Source organism: Schistocerca gregaria, chromosome 5 (genome assembly GCF_023897955.1).
Source record: "Schistocerca gregaria isolate iqSchGreg1 chromosome 5, iqSchGreg1.2, whole genome shotgun sequence".
Classification (NCBI taxonomy): Eukaryota; Metazoa; Arthropoda; class Insecta; order Orthoptera; family Acrididae; genus Schistocerca; species Schistocerca gregaria.
In genome coordinates this window covers 479,308,210-479,325,573 of record NC_064924.1, presented here as the reverse complement: position 1 = coordinate 479,325,573, position 17,364 = coordinate 479,308,210, and the positions used below count along the sequence as shown (strand labels likewise).

Genomic DNA, 17,364 nt, shown 5'->3' with positions numbered 1-17,364 from the left:
CCTGACACACCATACAGCAATCTTTTCTAAATCGCTTTGCAGCTGATACTGGTCTTCGGATGACCTTACTAGACGGTAAATTACGGCATCATCTGCGAACAGTCTAAGAGAACTGCTCAGATTGTCACCCAGGTCATTTATATAGATCAGGAACAGTAGAGGTCCCAGGACGCTTCCCTGGGGAACACCTGATATCACTTCAGTTTTACTCGATGAGTCCGAACAGGCCTCGAAAAGCCCAACGCTACTGACCGACCGCCGTGTCATCCTCAGACCATACACGACACTGGATGTGGATATGGAGCGGCAATGTGGTCACGCTACTTCTCAATCAGATAGCTCCCCAATTGTCCTCAGAAGGACTGAGTGCTCCCCGCTTGCCAACAGTGCTCGGCAGACTCCGATAGTCATCCATTCATACGTTAGCCAAGCCCAACAGCGCACTCAACCTCTGTGATCTAACGGGAACCGGTGTTATCACTGCGTCAAGGCCGTTGACCATTTATTATATCAAAACATTTTATATGTGTTATTGTTATACACTCCTGGAAATGGAAAAAAGAACACATTGACACCGGTGTGTCAGACCCACCATACTTGCTCCGGACACTGCGAGAGGGCTGTACAAGAAATGATCACACGCACGGCACAGCGGACACACCAGGAACCGCGGTGTTGGCCGTCGTATGGCGCTAGCTGCGCAGCATTTGTGCACCGCCGCCGTCAGTGTCAGCCAGTTTGCCCTGGCATACGGAGCTCCATCGCAGTCTTTAACACTGGTAGCATGCCGCGACAGCGTGGACGTGAACCGTATGTGCAGTTGACGGACTTTGAGCGAGGGCGTATAGTGGGCATGCGGGAGGCCGGGTGGACGTACCGCCGAATTGCTCAACATGTGGGGCGTGAGGTCTCCACAGTACATCGATGTTGTCGCCAGTGGTCGGCGGAAGGTGCACGTGCCCGTCGACCTGGGACCGGACCGCAGCAACGCACGGATGCACGCCAAGACCGTAGGATCCTACGCAGTGCCGTAGGGGACCGCACCGCCACTTCCCAGCAAATTAGGGACACTGTTGCTCCTGGGGTATCGGCGAGGAGCATTCGCAACCGTCTCCATGAAGCTGGGCTACGGTCCCGCACACCGTTAGGCCGTCTTCCGCTCACGCCCCAACATCGTGCAGCCCGCCTCCAGTGGTGTCGCGGCAGGCGTGAATGGAGGGACGAATGGAGACGTGTCGTCTTCAGCGATGAGAGTTTCTTCTGCCTTGGTGCCAATGATGGTCTTATGCGTGTTTGGGGCCGTGCAGGTGAGCGCCACAATCAGGACTGCATACGACCGAGGCACACAGGGCCAACACCCGGCATCATGGTGTGGGGAGCGATCTCCTACACTGGCCGTACACCTCTGGTGATCGTCGAGGGGACACTGAATAGTGCACGGTACATCCAAACCGTCATCGAACCCATCGTTCTACCATTCCTAGACCGGCAAGGGAACTTGCTGTTCCAACAGGACAATGCACGTCCACATGTATCCCGTGCCACCCAACGTGCTCTAGAAGGTGTAAGTCAACTACCCTGGCCAGCAAGATCTCCGGATCTGTCCCCCATTGAGCATGTTTGGGACTGGATGAAGTGTCGTCTCACGCGGTCTGCACGTCCAGCACGAACGCTGGTCCAACTGAGGCGCCAGGTGGAAATGGCATGGCAAGCCGTTCCACAGGACTACATCCAACATCTCTACGATCGTCTCCATGGGAGAATAGCAGCCTGCATTGCTGCGAAAGGTGGATATACACTGTACTAGTGCCGACATTGTGCATGCTCTGTTGCCTGTGTCTATGTGCCTGTGGTTCTGTCAGTGTGATCATGTGATGTATCTGACCCCAGGAATGTGTCTATAAAGTTTCCCCTTCCTGGGACAATGAATTCACGGTGTTCTTATTTCAATTTCCAGGAGTGTAGTATCTGTCGCACATTAAAATTAGGATTGCAGGAAGTTGTAAACGCCTGATAAAGAGATGAAGCAGACAAAAGAGAAGAAGGAAACGTATTGAAAGTTCACACGTTGAGAGGGTGTTTGATGTTAATGCGGTGAAACCGAGTCAGATGTATAAAGAACATGGCAGTGTGAGACCATTTACAATCGTGACATTGCACTCCTTCAGGCATGGATGCATGCACTAATTCGGATAGGAAAAGTGTCATTATTTCGTTGCACACTCTCCAGAAGGCTCACAACCGTTGTAACTGGTCCTCGATATTATGGATATTGGCACTGGGACGGAGTTGCTGACCCACACATTCTATCTGGGATACATATAGGCGTCTTCCTGGCCACGGGAGAACATTAACTTCAGACAGTTCATAGAACCACGTGCTATTGTAAACGGAGCATTGTTCTACTGAAAAATGGCATCACAATGCTGTCGTATGAGAGGTAACACATAAGGATGCAGTGTCCGTGACGTATTGTTGTGGCGTCAAAGTCCCCTCAATCGCTACCAACTGTGACCTGAAGTCATACGCAATGGCTTTCCCCACCAGGATGCCATGAGTTAACACCGCTGCTGCTCTCCAAAACATCGGACAAATGGGATCTCTTGACAGGTCGCCGCCATCTTGGTGACGAGGATCACCCGAGATACTGCAGAACCGCGACTCGTCATTCATCAGCATTCTGCCCTCCGTGTCAGGGCACCATACTAAATGCGCCGGTTTGAATTATGGTGCAATGGCAGCCTAGTCCGGCTGCATCTAGTCTCCGACCAACGGTGTGAGATGACCCAGAAGGTTGAACCGAGTCCATTACTGGCTCTCGGATGGCAGGCGCAGTTGTGAAGGCGTTTCAGTGTGCTTGGTGAAACAGTACGACGTGGTCGGGCGTGGACCACTGGAACTTTGATGACGAGTGTGCTTGCCTTTACTTTCTCATGCACTCCAACATCGGGCCACAGTCACATCCGAGTGCCCCACAGATCTGTGTAATGCACGATTCAGTCAACTGACCGGATGAAGACCCACAATGATGCCCTTTTAAACAGGTGCTGATAGCAGTCTCACACGAATACGCAGCATCTCCGGGATCACTAAATTTCTGAGGCTGGGTACCAGGATAGGTAATAACACTATACACGAACAATACTAATGATGTCTGGTGGCTGTTTTGCCTGTCAGACTGAGCGAGGTGGCGCAGTGGTTACCACGCTGGACTCGCGTTAGGGAAGACAGTAATCCAAATCCTCGTGATTTAAATTACTCCATGCAAATGGTAGGATTGTTCTTTAGAAAAGACCTTGCCATTTCGTTCCTAATACGTGAAATGATGAGAGGTTGTGCTCCATCACTAATGACAATCGATGTCCATCGGACGTTAAATCATAATCTTCCTTTCTTGCATCTACCTGTTACAGAGAACTGCAGCTGTAATTATTTACAGACCGGCAGGTGTACGAAATTACAGTGGCATCCGACCATGACTTCTTGGTATTTTCCTTTTTTGTGAGGTACTTTATACGAATGAGGAAAGGATGGGCCCCGGTCTAGAGGGGGGGGGGGGGGGGGGGCAACCCGGGGTATCTGCCCGAGGTGGCAATTTCAGGGAGCATCAAATTCATATCCTTGAAGAACAAAACCTTGTTCACGAAGCGCCTAGCATTCGGCGCCATCTCTGTTGGTTTCTTGACATTTTTGAACACATATTCTAAGTTGATTTCTGAACGAATTATAAGCTGCTTTTCGAAAGTGTGCACAGTGTACGAAATCTTTCCCGCAGACAAAAGGGGCAGGGCTGTACGAGCTGAGGCGAATAAACCCGAACGGGTGAATGCCACTCACTGTTTTTTTATGTGGTTGGTTGGGTGTGCGAATGATCAGCGTTGTTGTAATTATTAGAAAAATCCATACATTCTGACTACTAGATTGGAAATAAAATACTAACAGGAATAACATGTAGTACAAGTCCCCGGTTAGCAGCCGCTTAAGTTTTATTCTCGGAATAGCGCGGGAAACGCGTTGTTCGAACACGTGATAACGCTTAACCGGATAACCGGGATAACTCAACAGGTGATTCTGGCAGGATTGGGGAAGTTAACAGGAGAGTACGTTTTGACAATGGCAGGAATAGTTACAGCATTTGCGATGACAAGATTGTCTGTTAGAACGGGGAACGAGAAGGAACGGGGACATCACACAAATTATATGGAGCAATATGACTATTCCAAATTTATATAAACATTTCGAACTACTACTTTTTAATCTCATGTTTGAGAAACTGGAGCGGATGAATGAAATGTGAAACTGTTTACTAACATAAAACTTTTTACTCGTGGTAGGCCCAGTAGACATTTGAAATTGATACTTCGTGAATTATATTCTGTCGTGCCATTTATGTAAATGAGGTACATAAAAATGAACATTTGTTCCACAATAGCCTTGCTTATTTATCGTGTTGCAGTATTAGAAAGACATATTTCCTTTGTTCTAGCAGACAGTAACAAAACGGACGTAATAAAATCAAGAAACCACACCACTGTTGGGTACTATTCATAGTAACAGCTTTCTCAGTATTAGACAACGACATTTTGAAACTTCCTGGCAGATTAAAACTGTGTACCGGACCAAGACTCAAACTCGGGACCGTTGCCTTTCGCGGGCAAGTGAGCTACCACTGCGCTACAGAGTGAAAATCTTATTCTGGATACGACATTTTGATTTTTCGTGGCCGCGCGGTTTGAGACGCCATGTCACGGATTGTGGGGCCCTTCCCACCGGAGGTTCGAGTCCTCCCTCGGGCATGTGTGTGTGTGTGTGTGTGTGTGTGTGTGTGTGTGTGTGTGTGTGTGTGTGTTGTTCCTAGCATAAGTTACTTTAAGTAGTGTGTAAGTCTAGGGGCCGATGACCTCATCAGTTTGGTCCCTTAGGAATTCACACACACATTTTTCATGTAGCAAAACGTATGATGAACTTTGATGAGATGATAGATTCATCCGCAGAAAGGAAATCACGCCGTGTAAAGCTGTAGCAAGATTAAAGAGAGAGAGAAAAAAAAAAAAAAAAACGCTGAGACCTAGGGATCGCTTGTCTCTTGTCTTTACTGGTTGTATGTTTCCTACATTTAATTTCATGTCACACAAAAGAGAAAGTTATTTGCTAACATCCAAAAAGAGTGTAAATTTTCTGAAAATTTCTTATTCTTCCAGTCCAATAATCCCACCCAGTAACAATTGTGAGGTTTTTTTAAAGGGAATCGGCTGAGTGGGACCAGGTGAGGCGCCACAGGACATTTTAATTTCCACTGTCCTGAATAAAGGAGTGATGGCTTCCATTGGAAAAGGTACACGTTTGAATTCCATAGAGCGAAGTACAGTGGCGTGCTACAGAATTATGTTGTGTGAAGAAGCGTGGCTTTGCACTATGGTACACTTAGACCAAACAACATGTCTTACATTTCCTCGAACAAATATCTTTCATATATCAAACTCATCATAAGGATGTGCGCTACAGAATGAACACATTTTTGAAAAATGTTTTTTTTTTTAATTTCGGACGTCCTATCTCAAACGCTCGATTGGGGCGGAGGCGTTATTATTAAGTTTTTGCCCCAGTTCGGAAATATCGTAGATCTGGGCCTCGGAGGAGAGGAGGCAGATGGTTCAAAATGGCTCTGAGCACTATGCGACTTAACTTCTGAGGTCATCAGTCGCCTAGAGCTTAGAACTAATCAAACCTAAAACCTAACTAACGTAAGGACATGACACACATCCATGCCCAAGGCAGGATTTGAACCTGCGACCGTAGCGGTCGCTCGGCACCAGACTGTAGCGCCTAGAACCGCACGGCCACTCCGGCCGGCTAGAGGAGGCACAAAGTGAGAAATAGTGACCCCTTCCCCCAAAGCCCACTGAAGTTAAGTCCCATAGTGCTCAGAGCCCAAAGCCTAACCTTGGATCCATGTCTGACAGATTAATGCTTTCCTGCTGATCGTTTGAAGAGCATAGTGCAATCAGGGAACATGCACGTGGACGCCTATTAATAAATCCCTGCGGCTGCTGATTAACTGTGGGCACGCCTAACTAGGCAGCTTAATCGGCCTGACGCGGCGATACTTATCGATTCCGATTCAGCAGTTAAGTCGATGGAACGATCGAGAGCACGTGCCGCGCCCGGCCTCAGTGCTGGCATCGAGGAGACACGCCCCTGCAGCTGGTGGGTGACGCACGCGCCGTCAGACGGAGCACCGCTTCCCTTGCCTTCTCCTCCCTGTTCCCCTTCTTTTGTGCAGCTGGCCTGCCTCTTCATACTCCCCCTCTAGTCGCGGCCTCGCCGTGACGCGCGGGCCGTTATGAGCAGCCAGCGGATTAACACGATAACTGCGCCCGCCGGGCGAGTTGCCCAAATGTTTACCAGACCCGCTGCCGTTAATCTGGATCAGGCGGGCTGCGCGAATAACACCAGCAGACGCTTACGCTGTTACTTTCAGTTTTAGGTTTTCTGAAAATTCAGAGGTCCCTTCTATCATATATCTGAGTGCGTACTTCACCTTCTTGGTCAGGCGCAGAGCCAAGGGGAAGGGGAGGGGGCCATAGGGTCACCCAACCCGCTATAGAACAGTTTACTACACTGAAGAGCCAAAGGAACTGGTACACTTGCATAAGGCCGGTATTACACTATCAAATTTCTTTGTCAAATATCTTTGTCCAGTATCTTTGTCAAAGATGTTTGATGGTGTAATATGGAACTTTGTCTAATGTCGTCCAATATTTGATCAAATCTAGGGCCTCGCTGTAGCTTTGGTCAAAGAAGTCACTTGTCTTCTCTTCACTGCAATTTGACTTGTTACCCCACGGAGCGCTAGCATCGCTGCATTCTGTCGTCTGTAGTGTTTTTATAAACATTGCCGGTAAATACAATTGGTGTGTGCCGACAACTACAAAATTAATAGAGATGTATGAAGCTGATGAGGCACTCTGATTACAAAAATAGATTACGAAGATTGGAGACCTGACCTAACCTAACCTAACCTAACCCTCTCCTGTAGCAAGGAATCGGAGTGTTAAAGTGAGCCTGTCTTCTGCAGATGTAACAGTTCTTAAGTGAATATTGTGCTTTGTTATATGAGGATACACTTCATTGAACACATACAGAAATGTATGCTCATCCATTCTTAAGTAATTGATGTACGACTTGACGTCCTCCACTATAAGCTCACGAAACGAATTTTGTTGAATGCTTTTATTGTGTCGTCATAAAACCCACGGCTTCACCTAGGTGTGTTTCCTTTTCTTCCCCCGCTTCTCTCCCGCATGTGCACACAGTGCAATTGTGGTACATGCAATTGCTGCAGATAATAACAAGTTGTTGTTGTCAGCCATCTTGAACTTTGACGAAAAATATGATGACAGTGTAATACCCCTTCTAGCGCTACGTCAAAGATCTTTGTCAAATATATTTGATAGAATATTTGATCACATCTTTGATCAAATCTTTGACCAAGAAATTTGATAGTGTAATACCGGCCTAATATCGTGTAGGGTCCCCATGAGCACACACAAGTGCCACAGTACAATGTGGCATGGACTCGACTAATGTAGTGCTGGAGGCAAATGACACCATGAAACCTGCAGGGACGTCCATAAATCCGCAAGGGTACGAGGGGGTGGAGATCTCTTCTGAACAGCACGTTGTAAGGCATCGCAAATATGCACAATAATGTTCATGTCTGGGGAGTTTAGTGGCCAGCGGAAGTGTTTAAACGCCGATGAGTGTTCCTGGAGCCGTTCTGTAGCAATTCTGGATGTGTTGGGTGTCACATTGTCCTGTTGGAATTGCTCAAGTCCGTCAGAAAGCAAGATGGACATGAATGGATGCAGGTGATCAGACAGGATGCTTAAGTACATGTCACCTGTCAGAATCGTATCTAGACGTATCAGGGGTCCCATATCACTCCGGCTGCACACGCCTCACACCGTTACAGAGCCTCCTCCAGCTTGAACAGTCCCCTGCTGACATGACGGGTCCGTGGCTTCATGAGGTTGCCTCCAAACCCGTACACGTCCATCCGCTCGATAAAATTTGAAACGAGACTCGTACGACCAAGGAACATGCTTCCAGTCATCAACAGTCCAATCTAGGTGTTAATGGAAATGGAAATGCGCGTTTGCCGTCATTGGCCGGGAGGCCCCTTGCGGGGCAGGTCCGGCCGCCTTGGTGCAGGTCTTATTACATTCGACGCCACATTTGGGGACCTGTGCGCCGGATGGGTATGAAATGATGATGAAGTGAAGACAACACGGCACCCAGTCCCTGAGCGGAGAAAATCTGCGACCCAGCCGGGAATCGAACCCGGGCCCGTAGGACGGCAAATCGTCACGCTGGCCAGGTTCCCCCCCCCCCCCCCCCCCCTCGTTGTATCTGCTCGGTGCGGACGTCGCAAGACACCCGTTTCAGGTCGTTGTTGATCCATTAACTCAGTTTTCTTTTTTTTTTACAGAGGGCAGCTAACCCTCTGACCGAACACGCTGAGCTACCGTGCCGGCACCACTCAGCTATCGGGGCGGAATGTCGGTGTTGATGGGCACAGGCGAGGGGTAAGCGAGGCGTAAAGGTTTGAGTGTGCACCATCAAGGGTATACGAGTGGGCCTTCGGCTCGGAAAGCCCATATCGATGATGTTTCGTTGAATGGTTCGCACATTGACACTTGTTGATGGCCCAGCACTGAAATCTGCAGCAATTTCTGTCACGTTGAACGTGAACTGAGGTGAAAAACGTCATTGGATAGGATAGTGATAAGCGCACATACAGATGGCGGTAGTATCGCGTACGCAAGGTATAAAAGTGCAGTGCATTGGGGGATCTGTCATTTGTTCTCAGGTGATTCGCTTTAAAATGTTAGCGACGTGATTATGCCCGCACGATGGGAATTAACGGACTTTGAACACCGAATTGTTCAAAATGGTTCAAATGACTCTAAGCACTATGGGACTTAACATCTGAGGTCATCAGTCCCCTAGACTTAGAACTACTTAAACCTAACTAACCTATGGACATCACACACATCCATGCCAGAGGCGGGATTCGAACCCGCCACCGTAGCAGCAGCGCGGTTCCGAACCGAAGTGCATAAAACCGCTCGGCCGCAAAGGCCGGCTGAACGCCGAATGGTACTTGGGAGCTGGACGCATGGGACATTCAGTTTCAGAAATCTTTAGGGAATTCAATATTTCGAGAACCACAGTGTCAAGAGCGTTCAGAGAATACCAGATTTCAGGCATTACCTGTCACCACGGACAATGCAGAAAGACCGAGAGTAGTGGCGCCTGCGTAGAGTCGTCAGTCCTAAGAGACAAGCAGCACTGCGCGAAATAACTGCAGAAATCAATATGAGAAGTTAAAACGAACGTATTCGTTAGAACAGTGCGGCGAAATTTGGCGTTATTGGACAATGGCAGCAGACGACCGACGTGAGTGCCTGTGCTAACAGCACAACGTCGCCTGCAGCGCCTCTCGTGGCCTCATGACCAAATCGATTGGATCCTAGACGACTGGAAAAACCGACTTCGTCAGATGAGTCCCGATTTCAGTTGGCAGGAGCTGATGCCACGGTTCGAGTGTGGCGCAGACCCCACGAAGCTATGGACGCATGTTGTCAAGAAGACACTGAGCAAGCTTGTGGTGGCTCCATATTGGCGAGGACTGTGTTTACATGGAGTGAACTGGTCGTCTCGTCCAACTGAGCCGACCATTGGCTGGAAATAGCTATCTTCGGCTATATGGAGACCATTTGAAGCCGGTCATGGACTTCATCCCCCCAAACAATGAAGTAATTTCATGTTATTATTCGCGACTGATTTGAAGAACGTTTTAGACAATTCGAGGGAATGATTTAGCCACCCAGATCGCCCGAAATGAATCCCACCGATCGTTTAAGGGTCATAATGGAGAGATGAGGTCGTGCATAAAATCCTGCGCCACCACACTTTCGCAATTGTGGACTATAGAGGCTCAATATTTCTAGAGAGGACTTCCAGTTAATTGTTGAGTCCATGCCATGTAGAGTTGCAGTACTATACCGGACAAAAGGACACAATATTAAGAGGTATCCTATGACTTTTGTCACCTCAGTGTAATACCAGCCACATAAAGGCACCCATTCACAGGCAGACCGTGCCTAACGTTAGTAGAGAACTTGCAGAGGTCCCGAGTTCGAGTCTCGGTCCGGCACACTGTTTTAATCTGCCAGGAAGTTTCATATCAGCGCACACTCCGCTGCAGAGTGAAAATCTCATTCTGGAAACATTCCCCAGGCTGTGGCTAAGCCACGCCTCCGCAATATCCTTTCTTTCAGGAGTGCTAGTTCGGCAAGGTTCACAGGAGACCTTCTGTAAAGTTTGGAAGGTAGGAGACGAGGTACTGGCAGAAGTAAAGCAGTGAATACCGGCCTTGAGTCGTGCTTCGGTAGTTCAGTTGATAGAGCACTTGCCCGCGAAGGGCAAAGGTCCCCAGTTCGAGTCTCGGTCGGGCACACAGTTTTAATCTGCCAGGAAGTTTCAGCATACCTCTCATTTAGACACTCACATAGCCATAGTATGCCGACCTGTAACCTGTAATCGTAGTGCTAAATCAAACACTGATAGTGGTGAGTGCATATTTGGATTTTATATTGTCAAAAAAATGGCTCTGAGCACTATGGGACTCAACTGCTGTGGTCATTAGTCCCCTAGAACTTAGAACTACTTAAACCTAACTAACCTAAGGACATCACACACATCCATGCCCGAGGCAGGATTCGAACCTGCGACCGTAGCAGTCGCACGGTTCCGGACTGCGCGCCTAGAACCGCGAGACCACCGCGGCCGGCTTTTATATTGTCAACTGGCATTGTCAGAGTTATGGGATAGTACTGGTATTATAGTGCAGTTCTGCAACCAGTTTCAGTACACATGAACTTCTCGAATTTTTGTACTAGTGCTTTTCAGATAATGTATTTTTTGGAAGTTGTGCTAAAGCAATGTACTAAGTGGTGATGTAAGCAAATTATTATGAGGATTATTGTATTTTATTAGTATTATTACTACTATTAGATTACATTCCCCCCTCCCAGAGAGAGCCGCGCGTGTTGTCACACCACTGTGGGATTCGTATGGAAGCGCCGGCCCCCGGATCCGTCTGGTGAACTAACGACGAGGACCGGTGTGGATGTGGTTTTCAGGAGTTTCCCCACATCTGAGTAGTGAACACCGGACAATACCCACGGCCCGCCTCAGTCACAGATTTGCAGATATTTATGGCGACCATTAACATTGCTCAATCCGATAATTAACAATGCCGAAACACGAAGATGCGAGATAGACTTAGAACTACTTAAACCTAACTAAAACCTAAGGACATCACACATATACATGCTCGAGGCAAGATTCGAACCTGCGACCGTAGCAGCAGCGCGGTTCCGGACTGAAGTGCCTAGAACCGCTCGGCCATAACGGCCGGCGCGTTGCCGAACATTGTAAATGTTATCGATGTCATATTTTGTACGAAGTAAATAACAAAAAGTGCTGACCAAAGCAATGTTAACTATTGTGGCAACAATGGGCACAACAGGGAAAACACTCAATCTAAGCTAGATAACAAGGAGTCGTTGTAGTAAGAGTAACAATAAAAAGATACAAATGTACAGAAATTAATGAGTAAAAGTGTGTCGACTACTTTGTACACTATGTGAATTCTTTATCTGTAGAAAATGCCTTCATTTAGCTTTCCTGTGTACTATTCCAAAAATTTTTTAATCAGAGATTGTACACTTCTGAAGGCACTGTATTGAATAGTTAAATTCCTTGGTACATTTAACTGTTTTGAATTTTGCTAAGTCCAGTAGTTGGTTAGACAATCGGTTGAGAGTGACATATTTTGTTGGTGAATTGGCTGGCTTAATCTGTATTTCAGCTGGTTTTCTATGTGCAGTTGGCGTCTGAGTGTAAATAATAAGAAAATTGTCATAAAGCTGACTTTTCTGTAAAGTAGCCTAGAGGATACAGTGTGTTCAAGATACCCACAATACATCTGACAGGATACTTTTTTGCTTAAGGAGAGCTACCCACTGACGCACAAAAAAAATGCACAATACAAGTTAAACAAAATGTTTTCAGTCTCAATTATTCGAAGTTTGCACACGAAATATGTGAGTATTGATACGATTATGGCTTTTATACATTACACCAGAACCAAGATATTTTAAGTGAGTGACTGGTTTTATTATTTTACTGCTAAAGGCAATTTACTCCGAGTTGGTTGTTTAAGTATAAAACCCATGGTTTTACTATAAATACATAGGACAGAAAGTGAATATTTTGGTAATATTTGTGGTACTATCATCAGGTAACTGAAAAATAAAAACCCTCGAACACGTGTGATTAAAGTTTTGCAAGACTATTGCTCCACCAACATTATCATATGGAAGTGAATTCCAGATGATAAACGCGAAGCAAGAAATGCATATCCAGAATACAAAGAACAGGTTTCTAATAATTGTCAAGAGATGTAAAGGCTGTGACAGAATTGGAAATGCTGTTACCAGAAATGAACTTTACAGAATCAGTGTAAAAGAGGAAGTGGACTAGAAATTCCTGGCAGATTAAAACTGTGTGCCGTACGGAGATCCAAACTCAGGACCTTTGCCTTTCGTGGGCAAGTGCCCTACCGTCTGAGCTACCCAAGCACGACTTACGACCCGTCCTCAAGGCATCAATTCCACCAGTACCTCGTCTCCTACCATCCAAACTTCATTCTAGAAAGTGGACTGCATGTCTACAAAGAATGGGACCTGAAAGATTAACAGAAAAAACAAGAAATACAAACCATAAGGAAACCAAGACTCTGGAAGACTGAGGAAAAGTTGCGATCTGTAACAGCCAGTAAATGGACTAGAACAGAAAGTGAAAAAGAAGACTCTTCGCAGTTGAATGTTTAATCATAGACTTACGGTCAAATGATAATTTAGAGACCAAGTTTACAGCAAGAAGTTTAATAGACCTACAATCAGTTTCAGAGCTACATAAGCTACAAATAAGATTGTATTTTCAGTTTCATCTTCATTTACAGCTTATAAGTTATCTTTAACCTGGTACTGCATACTGCAAGACTGTTTCCTCCCTTTTCCATTAGGTTCTCTTAACGCACTTTCAGCCGTATTGACAGTGATCTCAGCATAAAGAACAGACTGGCACGGTAGAGCACTAGGCAAGTCATTCGCATAAATTATAAACAAGAAATGTCTTAATACAGAACTTTGGAGCTCACCTGCTGAAATATTTAGTAATCCAGAATTCTTTTTGTTAAAGTTTGCCCGTTAGGTACAATTCTAAAAGTAAAAGTAAGCGCAGAGTACGGAAGTTTCCAGGTAGCTTTGGTCAGTTAAGGTCGTATCCGTGTTACCGGTATGACAGGTGTGTTGCATACCTATCTGGCGCTACCTCATAACGATCCCTTTCTTTACATATGCGATCTGTGTCTTACTAGATTCCCCTAAAAACCGGAATCCGTGAACCACCTAGAAACTGACTGAACATATACTGTGTAACATACCAGGTAACGTACAGAACTTTTTTTCTACACAGTTATCCTCATATCTGTTACTTAAAAGTAACCAGCATTTATAGCAAAGTTGAAATTTTCAATGTTAAATTCACGTTTTATTCGAAAATTGATTATTTGCAACGTGAAACGAGGATGTTGTAGTAAAAACAAAGAAAACAATACAGATTTATCATATAGTGCTGGGAAACTGCATTTACTCAACAAAAAGGTAAAGTGCCTGGTAGAGGGTTCATCAAAACACCTTAGCAATAATTCTCTATTATTTCACTCTCGAGGAGCGCGAGGGGAAAAAGAACACCTGTATCTTCCTGTGCGAGCTCTGATTTCTCTTATTATATTATGATGATAGTTTCTCCCTGTGAAGGTCTGGTCAACGAAACACTTTCGCATTCGAAGGAGAACGCTGATGTTTGAAATTTCATAAGAAGATCCTCTCGCAATGAGAAACGCCTTTGTTATAATGCTGTCCACCCAAAATCCTGTACCATGTCCGTGACACTCTCTACCCTACTTTTTGATAGTGCAAATCCTGCTGCCCTTCTCTAAACTTTCTCGATGTACCCCATTAATCCTACCAAGTGTTTAGATTTGTGTAACCGATGTTTAACGGATTCCTTTTAGCACTCATGAGGATGATCTGAAACTTTTCATTGTGTAGGGTCAATTGCTAATTTTATCACCATACATATATTTTATCTAAATCGGTTTGCAATTGGCTTTGATCTCCTGACGACTTCACTAGGCGATAAAGGACAGCGTCATCTGCCAACAACCTAAGAGGGCTGCTCAGATTGTCTCCTAAATCTTTTATGTAGATAAGGAACAACAGGGGGTCTATAATACTACCTTGGGAAAGCCAGAAATCACTTCTGTTTCACGCGATGACTTTCCGTCAGTTACTACGAACTGTGACCTCTCTGACAGGAAGCCAGGAATCCAGTTTCAAAAGTGAGACGATATTCCGTGAGGACGTAATTTTATTACAAGCCACTTGTGAAGTACTGTGTCAAAAGACTTCTGGAAATCTAGAAATACGGAATCAATTTGCAATCCTTTCTCGACAGCACTCAACACTTCGTGTGAATACAGAGCTAGTTGCATTTCACATGAACGATGTGTTTTAAATCTGTGTTGACAATGTATCAATAGACCGTTCTGTTCCAGGTGATTCTTAATGTTCTAACAAAATATATCTTCCAAAGTCCTACTCCATATGGACGTTAATGATATGGGCTCGTAATTTAATGGATTACTCTTATTGCCTTCCTTGAATACTGGCGTGACCTGTGCAGCTTTCCAGTTTTTGGGTGTACATCTTACGTCGAGAGATCGGTTTTACATGATTGGTAAATATGGAGCTATTGCGTCATCATACTGTGGAAGAACCTAATTTGTATGTTATCTGAACCGGAAGATTTGCGTTTATTATGTTGCTTCACTACTCCGAGGATATCTGCTTCTAAGTTACTCATGTTGTCAGATGTTATAGATTCGAATCCTGGAATATTTACTTCATATTCTTTGGTGAAGGAATTTCGGAAGGATGTGTTAAATAACTCCGCTTTAGCAGCATTATCATCGACAGTATTTCCATTGCTATCGAGCAGAGAAGGCATTGACTGTGTCTTGCCACTAGCATACTTTACATACGAGCAGAATGTTTTTGGGTATTTTAACAGGTGTCGAGGCGTAGTTTCGTTGTGGAAACTGTTGTAAGCATCTCACATTGAAGACCGCGCTAAATTTCGAGCTTCTGTAAAAGAACGCCAATCTTAGGTGTTTTCCTTTCGTTTAAATTAGGCATGCTTTTTTACTAATAAAGTGCAATTTATTTTCTGTAATGCATACAATGGACTACACTGAATGGCTCTGAGTACTATGGGACTTAACATCTGAGGTCATCAGTCCCCTCGAACTTAGAACTACTTAAATCTAACTAACCTAAGGACATCACACACATCGATGCCCGAGTCAGGATTCGAACCTGCGACCGTAGTGGTCGCGCGGTTCCAGACTGTAGCGCCTAGAACCGCCGGCGGACTACACTGAATGATGAGCGGTTCTAATAGTGCGCAAAACAAACAACGAAACAAAGAAAAAGACTAAAGATACGTCATCAGCTTCCAGTTGCTCTCGTATACATTCATTTATATTTCTTTCCCTACCAATGCTACCGGTAATCCTAAGTCATTTATGTAGTATACCACAACTACCGAATTGTAGTTTTGGTAGAGAGCAACTCTACGCCTTAGAATTTCAGCACGTATTAGAATTTGATGGCACACAGACTTAAATGCCTGCTCAGGTCCGACACACCGACATCAACAGACAGTTACTGAACTCGAAAGAACTTAATCTCGTTCGTTGCGGGACCTGTCTTGCTTGAAGTGTAACAAATTAGAGAAATAAGTTTGTGAGTTATTGATATTTTTTTCTGAAATTTTGGCGCTGTAAGCAAATGCGAATAGGGAGAGTCATTTGTTCCCAGGATCTGTTTGTAAATGGAACTAATCTGGTGAGACATGAACAGTGCAGTTGGTTTGCGTCGCTGGGCGAGGAACACAAGAACAGAATCCACGAGAGAGCCGTCTTCTTTTAGGACCGCGCGGGTCGTTTTCTTTGTCAGCGACCGCGGCAGCACAGTACGGAGGTCGGGCAAAAAAATGCAACGCGTGTGCGTGTGTGGTAGCCGGCGGCGGAGCGGGGGGTGGGGGGCCTAAATTTACCTCCGCCGGCTGCCGCGGCGGCGGCGGTGGTGGCGCCCCTGTTGACTGTTGGCCGCCAGTGGGGCCCTCGCCGCGCCGAGGAACAGCAACAGCAACAGCAGCAGCAGCGTCAGCAGCAGCCGGGCACAGCGCCTCCCGGGCAGCGCCGCGCGCGGCTATTTTCGGCCGGACCGCCGCACGCATCACCTTACGCACAGGTATGTCCGCGTGCACGCATCGCAGCGGACTCGCCTGCATCTTCGGCTGTCGGGTGCTGATCGCCACTCCGTCCACCGGCAGCGTGTGGTCTCTGCTGCTGTGAGAATACCGAACACTACGATGGAGAGCTGTTACTGTACTGATCGACTTATGTCTTTGGTGGCACGAGTGCCTGTGTCATTAGGAGTCAGCGCCCGCACCTACAGTTAACCATAGCAGTGCGTAACAGGCTCTAAATAAATTTTCATGTGGATTACAGCTTAGTGAAAGCCTTTCTATTTGACACCAATTAGTAGGTTGGGTGTCAATGTGCAGTTTATTCAATCAAGAAGGTTCTCACGATGTCTCGCGATGCAGGGTGGCTCTTCTTCCCGTCCTTTCAATCATAAAATGTACAGCATTTGACAGAATTCCAATTCAGCATCCCACTATCGGTTGACAGTGGTACCAACGACTACCATAACTTCCGCAGTGGCCCGAATATAGGCCGCAACATTAATCTTTGAAGGGCGGAGGAAGAAGAGGAAAACTAAATATTGGGCAATTTGTGTCGCATTAACCACTTGGAAAACTGCTCACAATATGGTCACTGTTAATCGCATTTTTTATTTTCTACTTAAGTTACGTAGAAATATCGATCTACATCGATATCGCAGTTAATTTGACCACCGCGTATTTGTTTCAGCACAGTCACTATTTTCGTCACGCTGACTTTGTCCTTGCTACTACCGTGCAGGGCATTGGACACAAAGCACTTCTTGAACCACACCTTTTGAAAGCTTCTCTATTCGACGTTCTCTTTGCATAGCGAATAACTGCTAGCTTAACGTTTGCACCGTAACAGCATCC

At 45.9% G+C, this 17,364-nt stretch overlaps 1 protein-coding gene across 3 annotated transcripts in view; it reads left to right on the top strand.

Annotated features, from left to right (window-relative positions):
* The window catches only part of LOC126272279 (uncharacterized), a 424,623-nt gene that overhangs the window by 262,832 nt on the left and 144,427 nt on the right, over positions 1 to 17,364 (top strand). The window contains exon 1 of one of the 3 annotated variants that reach the window (XM_049975033.1): positions 16,343 to 16,514. The exons of the other annotated variants lie outside the window; for them this stretch is intronic. The gene's annotated coding sequence lies outside the window, so the exon portion shown is untranslated. Of the gene's footprint in view, positions 1 to 16,342; positions 16,515 to 17,364 lie in introns of those variants that run through there. 3 annotated transcript variants of the gene reach the window in all.